Source organism: Salvelinus sp. IW2-2015, linkage group LG6.2 (assembly GCF_002910315.2).
Source record: "Salvelinus sp. IW2-2015 linkage group LG6.2, ASM291031v2, whole genome shotgun sequence".
Classification (NCBI taxonomy): domain Eukaryota; kingdom Metazoa; phylum Chordata; class Actinopteri; order Salmoniformes; family Salmonidae; genus Salvelinus; species Salvelinus sp. IW2-2015.
The window spans coordinates 3,426,917-3,441,053 of record NC_036846.1 but is presented as its reverse complement, the minus strand read 5'-3'; the positions used below and the strand labels follow the sequence as shown (position 1 = coordinate 3,441,053).

The 14,137-nt window shown below is 44.1% G+C and overlaps 1 pseudogene; it reads left to right on the top strand.

The window, feature by feature from the left end:
• Positions 1-10,212: 10,212 nt before the first annotated feature.
• The window catches only part of LOC111965491 (EGF-containing fibulin-like extracellular matrix protein 2), a 10,086-nt pseudogene continuing 6,161 nt past the window's right edge, over positions 10,213-14,137 (top strand).

The following is a 14,137-nucleotide window of genomic DNA, read 5'->3' as shown; positions in this document are numbered from 1 at the left end:
TCCCCTGCGAACCTTTTGCATGACAAATCCTGCCAGACACATGGTCAGTTAAGAGAAAACCTTAAGTTCAGGATTTGTTTGTRGGGAAAGTCTTGCTTTAGTGTGAGGAAGAGCAGCCAGGCCTTCTTTACCATATGGTCACACTAAGACATCCACATCAAACTAGAGAGACAGGTGCACTAAACACACCCTGAATACACCCTCACTCCTATATACACACACCATCACAGTGCAGGACACTGCCTTCCCTTTCCGTTACATATGTACCACTTTTGTGCAGAGCAGGGCCCCATTTTATAGCTGTGTTTATATACTCTTAATAACTAACATTTGACAGAAAGAATAGTCCATTCATAGGCCTGCATAAGGCTGGAATGACTACAGTGATTCAGGGGAAAGCGCAGAAGCATGCCAAGGAGGGTCAGAGAGTTGCACCCCAGAGGACCAAACTCCCCCCTCTGACCCACCCTGTGTCCATTATCTCCTGCCTTCGGCACGCCTCACCTCATCCGTTTACTACAGCAGTGTACTCACCAGCAGAAAGCAGCCCTGTGCTAATGGGACAAAAGGCTAACTCCATGGGGAACTGTTATGTGTTTTTCTGCAGAGCTACTGTCCGGCAATGTGAGAGAAATCTCCCGTCACAGGAGTTCAGTGGTATCACATGTAAGAAGTTCTGGCCTCTGGGTGGCAGGTTCAGTGCAGCGAGGGGAGCAGAGCACAACTTGAGCCCACCGGGCCACCATGTTAGAGAGAGAGCAGATCCATGCGCTACTGAGCAGAACGGAACAAAGCTGGCTACGTACAGTATGCACATCTCAAGACAGGACCATCTCTGGTTGGCTCTCCCACCGTTGTGTGTGTGTGTGTGTGTGTGTAGATGTAGTTGTATGTGTGTATAACTGTGTGTGTGGTCTCGCTGTGTGTTTTGCCTAGTCCCCAAGAGGTCATTTCTTTTTGACCCTGCGGATATTTTGCTTAGTCATTCTGCTGATGGTGTGGATTCAGGGAGAGTGATGCCTCCTGTTGCACGAGTTAACATACTACTGATGCCAGTAACATAAGTAAGCACCTGGGCCAATTAAAGACATCACATTGTCCCCCAAGAGTAGTTGGATTCCTTGTTCAAACCAAGTAAAGACAAGGCCATATACAGTGCCTTCGGAAAGTTTCCAGACCCCTTGACTTTTTCCACACATTTTTTACATTACTGCCTTACTCTAAAATGTATTAAATACAAAAAYATCCTCAGCAAGCTACACACAATAACTCATAATGACAAAGCGAAAACAGGTTTAAACAGAAARATCTTATTTACATAAGAATTCAGACCCTTTGCTATGAGACCTCGAAATTGAGCTCCAGTGCATCCTGTTTCCATTGATCATCATTGAGTTGTTTCTACAACTTGATTGTAGTCCACCTGTGGTAAATTCAATTGATTGGACATGATTTGGAAAGGCACACACCTGTCTATATCAGGTCCCACAGTTGACAGTGCATGTCAGAGCAAAAACCAAGCCTTGAGGTCGAAGGAATTGTRCGTAGAGCTCCGAAACAGGATTGTGTCGAGGCACAGATCTYGMGAAGGGTACCAAGAAATGTCTYCAGTGTTGAAGGTCCCCAAGAACACAGTGGCCTCCGTCATTCTTAAATGGAAGAAGTTTGGAACCACCAAGACTCTTCCTAGAGCTGYKCYCCRGGCCAAACAGGAATCGGGGGAGAAGGGTCTTGGTCAGGGAGGTGACCAAGAACCCGATGGTCACTCTGACAGAGCTCTAGAGTTCCTCTGTGGAGATGGGATAACCTTCCAGAAGGACAACCATCTTTGCAGCACTGAACTAATTAGGCCTTTATGATAGAGTGGCCAGACGGAAGCAACTCCTAGTAAAAGGCACATGACAGCCCGCTTGGAGTTTGCCAAAAGGCAAATAAAGACTCCCAGACTATGAGAAACAACATTCTCTGGTCTGATGAAACCAAGATTGAACTCTTTGGCCTGAATGCCAAGCGTAACGTCTGGAGGAACCTGGCACCATCCCTACAGTGGAGCATGGTGGTTGAAGAATCATGCTGTGGGGATGTTTTTCAGTGGCAGGCGCAATGGACAGTGGAAGGCGCAAAGTACAGAGAGATCCTTGATGAAAACCTGCTCCAGAGCGCTCAGGACCTCAGACTGGGGCGAAGGTTCACCTACAACAGGACAACGACCCTAAGCACACAGCCAAGACAACGSAGGAGTGGCTTCGGGACAAGTCTCTGAATGTCCTTGAGTGGCCAAGCCAGAGCCCGGAGTTAAACCTGATTGAACATCTCTGGAGAGACCTGAAAATAGCTGTGCAGCAATGCTCCCCATCCAACCTGACAGAGCTTGAGAGGATCTGTAGAGAAGAATGGGAGAAACTCCCCAAATACAGGTGTGCCAAGCTTGTAGCGTCATACCCAAGAAGACTCGAGGCTGTAATTACTGCCAAAGATGCTTCAACAAAGTACTGACTAAAGGGTCCGAATACTTATGTAAATGTAATATTAAAGTTTTTATATTTATAATAAATTWGCCAACATTTCTAAAAACCTGTTTTTGCTTTGTCATTATGGGGTATTTTGTGTAGATTGATGAGGGAAAATAAACCAGTTAAACAATTTTAGAATAAGGCTGTAACCTAACAAAATGTGGAAAAAGTAAAGGGGTCTGAATACTTTCCGAGGGCACTGTATATATATGTACAGTACCAGTCAAAGGTTTGGACACACCTATTCATTCAATGTTTTATTTTTATTTWTATTTTTTTACTATTTTCTACATTGTAGAATAATAGTGAAGACATCAAAACTATGAAATAACACACATGGAATCATGTAGTAACCAAAAAAGTGTTAAGCAAATCAAATATATTTTTTATATTTGAGATTCTTAAAAGTAGCCACCCTTTGCCTTGATGACAGCTTTGCACACTCTTGGCATTTTCTCAACCAGCTTCATGCATTTCAATTAACAGGTGTGCCCTGTGAAAAGTTAAGTTGTGGAATTTCTTTCTTTCCTTTTCGCTTAAAATTACATACCCAAATCTAACTGCCTGTAGCTCAGGACCTGAAGCAAGGATATGCATATTCTTGATACCATTTGAAAGGGAACACTTTGAAGTTTGTGGAAATGTGAAACTAATGTTGGATAATGTAACACATTAGATCTGGTAAAAGATAAAACAAAGAAAAAAACGTGTTTCTTTGTTAATTTTTTGTTCCATTATCTTTGAAATGAAAGAGAAAGGTCACAATGTACTATTTCAGGTTAGGCGCAATGTCGATTTTGGACACTAGATGGGAGCAGTGTATGTGCAACGTTTTAGACTGGTTCGATGAACCATTGCATTTCTGTTCAAAATGTTGTATCAAGTCTGCCCAAATGTGCCTAACTGGTTTATTGATACATTTTGAAGTTCATAACTGTGCACTCTTCTCAAACAATAGCATGGTATAGCTACTGTAATTTGGACAGTGCAGTTAGATTAACAAGAATTTAAGCTTTCTGCCCATATCAGATTTGTCTATGTCCTGGGAAATGTTATTGTTACTTACAACCTCATGCTAATCACATTAGCCTACGTTAGCTCAACCATCCCGCGGGGGGACACCGATCCTGTAGAGGTTAATGCTTCTACACCTGCATTGCTTGCTGTTTGGGGTTTCAGGCTGGGTTTCTGTACAGCACTTTGTGACATCAGCTCATGTAATAAGGGCTTTATAATTTAATTTGATTGATTGATTGATTTGAGCCAATCAGTTGTGTTGTGACAAGTTAGGGGTGGTATACATTTTATGGCTCAAATAAGCAAAGAGAAACGATTTTAAGACATGAAGGTCAGTCAATGCAGAAAATTTCAAGAACTTTGAAAGTTTCTTCAAGTGCAAGTCGCAAAAACCATCAAGCGCTATGATGAAACGGTTTCTCATGAGGACCACCACAGGAAAGGAAGACCCAGTTACTTCTGCTGCAGAGGACAAGTTCATTAGAGTTACCAGTCTCAGAAATTGCAGCCAAAATAAATGCTTCGCAGAGTTCAAGTAACAGACACATCGCAACATCAACTGTTTAGAGGAGACTGCGTGAATCAGGCCTTCATGTTCGAATTGCTGCAAAGAAACCAATACTAAAGGACACCAATAAGAAGAAGAGACTTGCTTGGGCCAAGAAACGTGAGCATTGGACATTAGACCAGTGGAAATCTGTCTTTTGGTTCCAACCGCCGTGTCTTTGTGAGACGCATAGTAGGTGAACGGATGATCTCCGCATGTGTGGTTCCCGCCGTGAAGCATGTAGGATGAGGTGTGATGGTGTTGGGGTGTTTTGCTGGTGACACTGTCTGTGATTTATTTAGAATGCAAGGCACACTTAACCTGCATAGCTACCGCATCATTATGCAGCGATGCGCCATCCCATCTGGTTTGCGCTTAGTGGGACTATCATTTGTTTTTCAACAGGACAATGACCTAACACACCTCCAGGCTGTGTACAGGCTATTTGACCAAGAAGGAGAGTGTTGGAGTGCTGCGTCAGATGACCTGGCCTCCACAATCACCCGATTGGCTAGGCCAATCTGCAAATCCCGCAAAACACCAGTCTCTACTTCAAAAGTGAAGAGGCGACTCCTCCGGGATGCTAGCCTTCTAGGCAGAGTTCCTCTGTCCAGTGTCTGTGTTCTTTGGCCAATAAAAATAAAATATTAAGATGGGCAAGTCTGAGATTTGGCTTTTTCTTTGCTACTCTACRTAGAAGGCCAGCATCCCYGAGTCGCCTCTTCAATGTTGACGTTGAGACTGGTGTTTTGCGTGTACTATTTAATGAAGCTGCCAGTTGAGGTCTTGTGAGGCGTCTGTTTCTCAAATTAAACACTATAATGTACTTGTCCTCTTGCTCAGTTGTGCACCGGGGCCTCCAACTCCTCTTTCTATTCTGGTTCGAGCCAGTTTGCGCTGTTCTGTGAAGGGAATAGTACACAGCGTTGTACGAGATCTTCAGTTTCTTGGCAATTTCTCGCATGGAATAGCCTTCATTTCTCAGAACAAGAATAGACTGATGAGTTTCAGAAGAAAGGTCTTTGTTTCTGGCCATTTTGAGCCTGTAATCAAACCCACAAATGCTGATGCTCCAGATACTCAACTAGTCTAAAGAAGGACCGTTTTATTGCTTCTTTAATCAGAACAGTTTCCAGCTGTGCTAACATAATTACAAAATGGTTTTCTAATGATCAATTAGCCTTTTAAAATGGTAAACTTGGATTAGCTAACACAACGTGCCATTGGAACACAAGAGTGATGGTTGGTGATAATGGGCCTCTGTACGCCTATGTAGATATTTCATAAAAAATCTGCCAGTTCCAGCTACAATAGTCATTTACAACATTAACAATGTCGACACTGTATTTTTGATCAATTTGATGTTATTTTAATGGACAAAAAATGTGCTCTTCATTCAATAACAAGGACATTTCTAAGTGACCCCAAACTTTTGAACGGTAATGTATACACAGTACCAGTCAAAAGTTTGGACACACCTACTCATTCAAGGGTTTTTCTTTATTTTTACTATTTTCTACATTGTGGATAATAGTGAAGACATTAAAACTATGAAATAGCACATATTTATTTATTTTATTTATTTTACCGTTATTTTACCAGGTAAGTTGACTGAGAACACGTTCTCATTTGCAGCAACGACCTGGGGAATAGTTACAGGGGAGAGGAGGGGGATGAAAGAGCCAATTGTAAACTGGGGATTATTAGGTGACCGTGATGGTTGAGGGCCAGATTGGGAATTTAGCCCAATATGGAATCATGTAGTAACCAAAAAAGTGTTATATTTTTAATATGTTTTATATTTTGATTAATCAAAGTAGCCATCCTTTGCCTTGATGACAGCTWMGCACACTCTTGGCATTTTCTCAACCAGGTTCACTTGGAATGCTTTTCCAACAGTCTTGAAGGAGTTCGCACATATGCTGAGCACTTGTTGGCTGCTTTTTCTTCACTCTGCGGTCCAACTCATCCTTAACCATCTCAATTGGGTTGAGGTCGGATGATTGTGGAGGCCAGGTCATCTGATGCAGCAATCCATCACTCTCCTTCTTGGCCAAATAGCCCTTACACAGCCTGGAGGTGTGTTGGGTCATTGTCCTGTTGAAAAACAAAAGATAGTCCCACTAAGCGCAAACCAGATTGGATGGTGTATTGCTAGCCATGCTGGTTAATTATGCCTTGAATTCTAAATTAATCAATGACAGTGTGACCAGCAAAGCCCATCACAKCGCCTCCTCCATGCTTCACGGTGGGAACTACACACGTGGAGATCATCCGTTCACCCAATCTGCTTCTCACAAAAACCCGGCGGTTGGACCCAAAATTCTCAAATTTAGACCCATCAGACCAAAGGACATATTTCCACCGGTCTAATGTCCATTGTTCGTGTTTCTTGGCCCTAAGCAAGTCTCTTCTTAGCATCTATTTGGGCTGCAATTTCTGAGGCTGGTAACTCTAATGAACTTGTCCTCTGCAGCAGAGGTAACTGGGTCTTCCTTTCCTGTGGCGGTCCTCATGAGAGCCAGTTTCATCATAGCGCTTGATGATTTTTGCGACTGCACTTCGAAGTTCTTGAATTTTTCCGCATTGACTGACCTTCATGTCTTAAAGTAATGATGGACTGTCGTTTCTCTTTGCTTATTTGGACTGTTTTTGCCATAATATGGACTTGGTCTTTTACCAAATAGGTTTATCTTCTGTATTCCACCTCTAACTTGTCACAACACAACTGATTGGCTCAAACGCATTAAAAAGCAAAGAAATTGTATCACATTCCCAGTGGATCAGAAGTTTACAAACACTAAGTTGACTGTGCATATAAACAGCTTGGAAATTTCCAGAAAATTATGTCATGGCTTTAGAAGCTTCTGATAGGCTAATTGACATAATTTGAGTTAATTGTAGGTGTAACAGGGGATGTATTTCAAGGCCTGCCTTCAAACTCAGTGCCTCTTTGCTTGACATCATGGGAAAATCAAAAATATATCAGCCAAGACCTTAGAAAAAAAATTGTAGACCTCCACAAGTCTGGTTCATCCTTGGCAACAATTTCCAAATGCCTGAAGGTACCACGTTCATCTTTACAAACAATAGTACGCAAGTATAAACACCCTGGGACCACGCAACCGTCATACCGCTCAGGAAGGAGACGCGTTCTGTCTCCTAGAGATGAATGTACTGTGGTGCGAAAAGTGCAAATCAATCCCATAACAACAGTAAAGGACCATGTGAAGATGCTGGAGGAAACAGGTACAAAAGTATCTATATCCACAGTAAAACGAGTCCTATATGACAGCAAGGAAGAAGCCACCGCTCCAAAACCGCCATAAAAAAGCCAGACTACGATTTGCAACTSCTCATGGGAACAAAGATTGTACTTTTTGGAGAAATGTACTCTGGTCTGATGAAACAAAAATAGAACTGTTTGGCCATAATGACCATTGTTATGTTTGGAGGAAAAGGGGGGAGGCTTGCAAGCCAAAGAACACCATCCCAACCGTGAAGCACTGGGGTGGCAGCATCATGTTGTGGGGGTGCTTTGCTGCAGGTGGGACTTGTGCACTTCACAAAATAGATGSCATCATGAGGAAGYAAAAGTATGTGGATATATATATATATATACAGTATATATCTCAAGACATCAGTCAGGAAGTTAAAGTTTGGTTGCAAATGGGTCTTCCAAAGGGACAATGATCAAGCATACTTCCAAAGTTGTGGCAAAATGGCTTAAGGACAACAAAGCCACGGTATTGGAGTGGCCATCACAAAGCCCTGACCTTAATCATATAGAAAATGTGTGGGCAGAACTGAAAAAGTGTGTGCGAGCAAGGAGGCCTACAAACATGACTCAGTTACACCAGCTCTGTCAGGAGCAATGGGCCAAAATTCACCCAACTTATTGTGGGAAGCTTGTGGAAGGCTACCCGAAACGTTTGACCCAAGTTAAACAATTTAAAGGCAATGCTACCAAATACTAATTGAGTGTATGTAAACTTCTGACCCACTGGGAATGTGATGAAAGAAATTAAAGCTGAAATAATTCCTTATATCTACTATTATTTTGACATTTCACATTCTTAAAATAAAGTGGTGATCCTAACTGACCTAGACAGGGAATGTTTACAAGGATTAAATGTCAGGAATTGTGAAAAACTGAGTTTAAATGTATTTGGCTAAGGTGTATGTAAACTTCCAACTTCAACTGTATATATATATATATATATATTTATATATATATATATATATATATATATATATATTTATATATATATATATATATTTCAGTGAAAAATGGTAAACTACGTGGTTCTACACTTCTGTTAATTAAATGGCAAGTTTGTCACGCTACCCATTTTCCTTTAATTCCATTTCAATGACAGTCAAGGAAATCATATATTTCTTCAACAACGCTTGTCTTTACCAGAACCACAAACAATGAACAGACCAGTGGTTGACCTGTGGAGGGCTGTCAGAGTGACGAACCATCCGCCCACTCAGAGACCAGAGGCTGTAGGGTTGGCAGCAGCTGTCCTACATGAACCATGGGGGGCTTTCCCAGAACCTGATACTCTGGGAAACACTGATGGTAGGGTATCCCTACTGGGAACTGCAGCCCACATCCTTGCCACGGGCATTCCAGAGGTCCAAACACCACTTGGTGCTCACTGGTCAGCGGTGGCGGGGCAGTACCTACCCACATCTCCCTGCTGCCCACAGTCCTGGGTGACTGAGTGGACTCTGGCGGACAGTTTTCGTTTTTTGGTGGTTTTACGTCAGATCCCCCCCCGCCCTGGCTGTAAAAGTACCACAGTGTCTACACAAGGATCCTGACGTGTCTTCCTATCAGGGCTGTATATAAGTGTCCTCCTGCTTATGATGCAGACCTATTGAAGATGATATGACGCAAGGCCCACTATAAGACTTTTGTGAGTGTATGAAAGATTGTGAAGTTGTGTGACAAGTGCATTGTGTGTACTGTGTGGGTACTTGTCCTGGGAACTTAGTGGAACATTTGCTGTTGGTTTTGGTGCTTCAGAGCGAAGGTAAGGCTACATGTGGAGTGTGATGTAAGACAGTATTTATGTGTGTCACGCACGTCACTCTGTGGCTTCTTTTTTGTTAATTAGCATAATACCCAACACACTCGGCATGAGGTTTGTATGTGTGTGTGTAGGTGTGTGCATGTACAGTAGATGTAGCTAGGTACTTCTCTGTTTCGGCAGTTATGGTCCGCCTGGCTGTGTGGAGGAGAAGCTCTTTTTGTTCACGTGAGTGACTCTTGAAATGGTTGAGTCCTTTGTGATGTAATGTGATTGGTGGATTCAATAAAGTATTTAAAGTGCGTGCGTGCATGTGCACGTGTGTGTGTGTGTGTGTGTGTGTGTGTGTGTGTGTGTGTGTGTGTGTGTGTGTACACGTATAAAGAAAGCAGTGATTATAACTTTCCTCTTCATCTATTCTGTCTGGAGCCTCTGCTGACGGTTTTGCACGAACAACGGTTACTCAGAAATGGGGAGCTGGAATTGAGGATTTATTTGTCTAGGTACATGTTCTACTTAAACAGCTGTGCTTCCTCGTGCCAAGAACATTACACGGAGGATGGTTGGGTTCTCCTGAAATGGGCAGCAAAGCCCTGTCTGTATACTTCTCCACCTTCATATGCAGTACTTCAGTGATTAACACACTAGCCATGATGATGAATGATGCCAGGCTCAGATAAAGACAACAATGGATTATGTGGTACTAGTAACAGTGATGTAGGTGGATGAACAGAGCAGAAACCCTTCTGGGAAAACGGAAAGTAATGTTTTGAAATTGACAGATAATACCCTGAGATGTAGGACCTCTTACAGAGTTACTGTGTTTAGTGACCCACTCTGTTATACTGCAGGTTCAGCCTCCACAAGTTTTGAAGGGGGACCATTAGGGGCATTGAGTGATCTGGAAGCGCGTCCTCTTACAGTTGTACTCGACATTTGCCAAGTGTCTGGAGGGGAAGTCGAGTCTTGGTAGTGGGCCATTGATTTTCCTTTCAGAAGGGGTGCCAACTCTCAGCTCAGTCCTTTGAAGACGGAAGGGACGTAGCCCTAGCGGTCAAGGATGAGTTTGATGAGCGAGGTGAGGAAGGGAGAAACGATGTCTCCGGAAATCGGTTGTGCCCGCTTCCTGGAGAAGCACGAGCCAGCCGGGGCATCCACCTGGGTACAAAGGACGGTGCGCGCGGAGGAGTGTTTGTTTCTCGGGGATGTTATTGGTTATTATATCCAACGCGGCTAACCTTTTTCTGTATGACGTATTATTGCACTTTAAAATAAAAAATTGGCGCCGTCACAAAGAACGCGTAGGATTCATCTGGAGAGAGAGGGGAAAAGAAGGTGCACAAGCAGACAGGCGTTAGGGGCAAGTGTGACAGGAACCAGCGGTGCGTTTGAGCTTAAGAAACGAGGATCTGGATATGTCGCTCGAGGCACTTTCTTTTTTCAAAATGGTTTGACGAAGTATCATGCAGAAGGGATGGAGGGGGAGGAGAGGGGAGGAGGGATTCAGGGGGAGGAGGGAAAGGTGGCAAAGAGCTTCTAGGGTTAGAGGGCGATGCTTGGGAATCTTGAGTGAGTAAGAAATCTTAGCAGCGAGAACAGGCAAGAGAGGAAGAGATTTCAGTGAACGGAGAAGAGGTGGAGGCCGAGTGGAGATGCAGATCCAGAACGATCCGGCCAGGGAGTCGAGGCTTTTCCATGCACATTATCTCGTCCATACAGGGGGCTGCCAACGGAGCACACTTGTTTATGTGAGGTCGCAAATGAGTCGTTCGAGACACACGGAGCAGGAGGGGAGACCGAGCGGCATGGAGGATAGGGGACACTAACGAGAGTCAAAGTTGGATGCAGAAAGGGGAGGAAGGAGGGTTAGGAGTGCAGAATCAAGGAGATAGTAGATTGGCAGAAGAGGTTTGAGCAGAGGGAGAGACTGATAGGATGGGAAGCGGAGAGAGAGCGGGGGAGAGAGAACGGAAGGTTGTCCCTGGGAACGGCGCACATACCGAGTCGGTGAAGGGCAGGGAATGTTGGAAATGAGAGCGGAGAGGGGAAAAGGATACAAGGTAGTGGCAGAGACTTGGAGGGGAGTGCAATGAGAGTTAAGTGGAAGACTGCTAAGGCTAAGTAAAGTATGAGTCTAAGTTGTATATCTGCTTGTTGAGAGGGCAACGAGAACGTGGGGAGGAAGGTTGAGCAGGGTGAGGTCAAAAGAGGAAGAAGATGGAAAGCGAAGGAGGCATGAGAGGTACGAGATCAAAGGTAGACGATGGGGAGGTTAAGTCACCCGAACCGAACTGTGCAAAGGTGAGCCATTCACATGCAGGAAAGGAGAACTTATCAGGGTCGTCAAGCGGTAATTGATGAACTCTCCAAGGGAACTCGGAAGGGGACGATAAAGAATATACGGTGATGTTAACTGAAAGGGCTTGGTAAACTGTAGACACGCATAGGAATTCAACAAAGGAGGCGATAGCAAAGTGGTAGGGAGTGGAAGAGAGCTAGAAGGCTCCACATTAGGGAGAGTAATGAGGATCCCAGTGCACGCTCGTAGAAGAAACCCCATGAGCCGGATGGGGGGGGGGCGGGTGGCTCGGGGTGTGTTGCGAGAACACCGGTGGGCAAGAACGAGGGAGAGGCAGTATGGTAGTGAGTGTTATACAGTTGGTAATCATGTTTGTTCCGTCAAGTGCAAGAGTCGAGGGAACCATGGAGGGCAGCATAGGGAACTGAGATGAACTCTGCCTTGTTTGGCCGCAAGATCGGGACAGTTTCCGAGGCTGCCTGAAGACCTGGATAATACCACGTGGGTCGTGAGCGCGCTGGGACACGAAGGTTAGGAGTAGCAGCGGCCCAGCGGATGTGGAAGCGTTTGTAATGGTCTGTGCAGAAGAGGAGGAAACAGGGATAGACAGACACATAGTTTGACAAGGCTACAGAAGTAGGCTACGCTAATGCACAGGAGATTGGGAATACATAGTGGACTACACGGTCTCGAAATGTTAGAAAGTTAAGGCATTACGTTGCAAAAAAAAGATCTTATTGACTAAATGATAATAGTACTGTGGCTGGTGAACATAGGCTAGCTAGCAGTGGGCTGCGTTGTTTGTGACTTTTGTTTGAAAGTGTAGCTGGCCTAGGGTTAACTCTAACTGGGCTAAGGTAACCTCGACAATTACTGCTAAGACTACACATTCATCTCTGGATACAAAGACGGGCTATGTATGCCAGCTAGATCAGAACAAATCAAGACATGTTTATGTACTGTATAAGAAATGAAATGTAAATCACTATTCCGTGTAATATGACTTACCTGTCGGAGAGCAAGCGGAATGCAACTACTCGGTCAAACCAAACCGGGAGTGCGTATCGTAGAGGGGAGAGGCAATAGACAGTGGTTGTTTTCTTGTACTTAATTGTCTTTTGATGTCTTTAGAGGACTGCTTCACAATCTTAATTGTCCCATTATCGTCCTTTCTTTCATGTCCTTATTGTTGTCCCACTTTGTCCCTCTTTTGTCCCTTCTTCTCTTCTGCAATAGACACTAGCGTCTTGTTAGCTAGCTAAGCTTCTTTTCAGGAATGTCCCCTAGCAACTGCCGTAGCAACAGGTAAACACTTAGCTGCTAAGAAAATCGGTATACATTTTATGAAATGTTTACTTTTTTCAAAAGCCTTTCTTCTTTACGTGTTTGCTGCTGTAGTTGTGTCTCTCTATTACAGTTGGACAGTTTTCTTTTGATTTTTCGAATGTACTTTACTCTAAAAAACACATTTAAATTATATCATTATTTTGTAGGAGCTCCATCTTTTCAGGCTGCTGCTGCTTTAATTTGGAACTCCGGAATAATGTTTAGCTGATGGATGGAGTCCATCCTTATATTTATCTTTCACCAGCAGGGGGAGACGTACTTCCTCTCCATAATACTGGTGGGGATTCAGGGGGAAAGATGTTCGATTAGCAAATAATGTCACATGTCCTTGTTTGACTTGACTTCTGCTCTGTGTCTGAGCCTGGCTTTAGAAAGATGTCAACACACAGCTCAGGTTTATGAGAGTTTACGAGGGTGGATGATTGTACCTCAGGGTTGTTAGATAGTCTATCACTTCCTCTCTCTTTCTGAAGTGTTCTCAACCCAGGTTATGAGTCTCCAGAGTATCTACTATCCAACTATCCCCTCTCTCTCTCTCTCCTTCATCTCTCTCTCTCGGCTCTCTCATTCTTCTCTCTTCTCTCTCTCTTTCTCTCTTTCTCTTTTCTCCCTTTCTCTCTCTCCCTCTTCTCTCCCTTTCTCTCTCTCCCCTCTTTCTCCTTTCCTCTCTCTCCCTCTTCTCCCTCTCTCTTCTCCCTCTTTCTCCCTTTATGTCTCGCTTTCTCTCCCCTTTCCCTCTCTACAGATACCACTGACTGCTCTGAGCACCACAACAAGTCGGAAGCTTCTTTCAGTCCTGACGTGAGGCGCCGTTACCTGTGTGACCCGCCGGCTGTGCCAGTTGTGTGTTTGCGTGTTAACGCGTGTGATTCTGTTCTATCTCCATCAGTCAGTACGTGAGCATGCGGGCGTGTGTGTGTCCATCCTTGTGGTGTCTGTGATCCTCCGCAGTGCTATTTCCGAGCCACCTTACAGCAAAGTGACACTACACGGGTAAGATGGGGTATTTCGGCGCGCAAACCAGGACTTCTCGTTCTCTCACTCTCTCAACCCCTCTCTCCTACTTTCATCTTTTCTCGGATTATCGTGTTTACGGTCCTGTACCCTCCCACCATGTCCCAGACTGATGATTTTGACCCTTTTTTTGAGTATCTGGCAGCTGCTCCTTCGCTCTTTTCTGTTTGACACTCCGCTGACCTGTATCTTCCTGGGCTCATGACTATGTAATCAATCATCTCTCCTCCCTCTCAATGCCTAATTGGTGTGACAGTGGAACAGCCAGTGATTTAAAAGTGCATATAATAGCTATATGAAAGGTTATATGTGAATGATAAGTACATGAGACTCTCTTCCTGCTATCTCTCTCTCTTCTGTA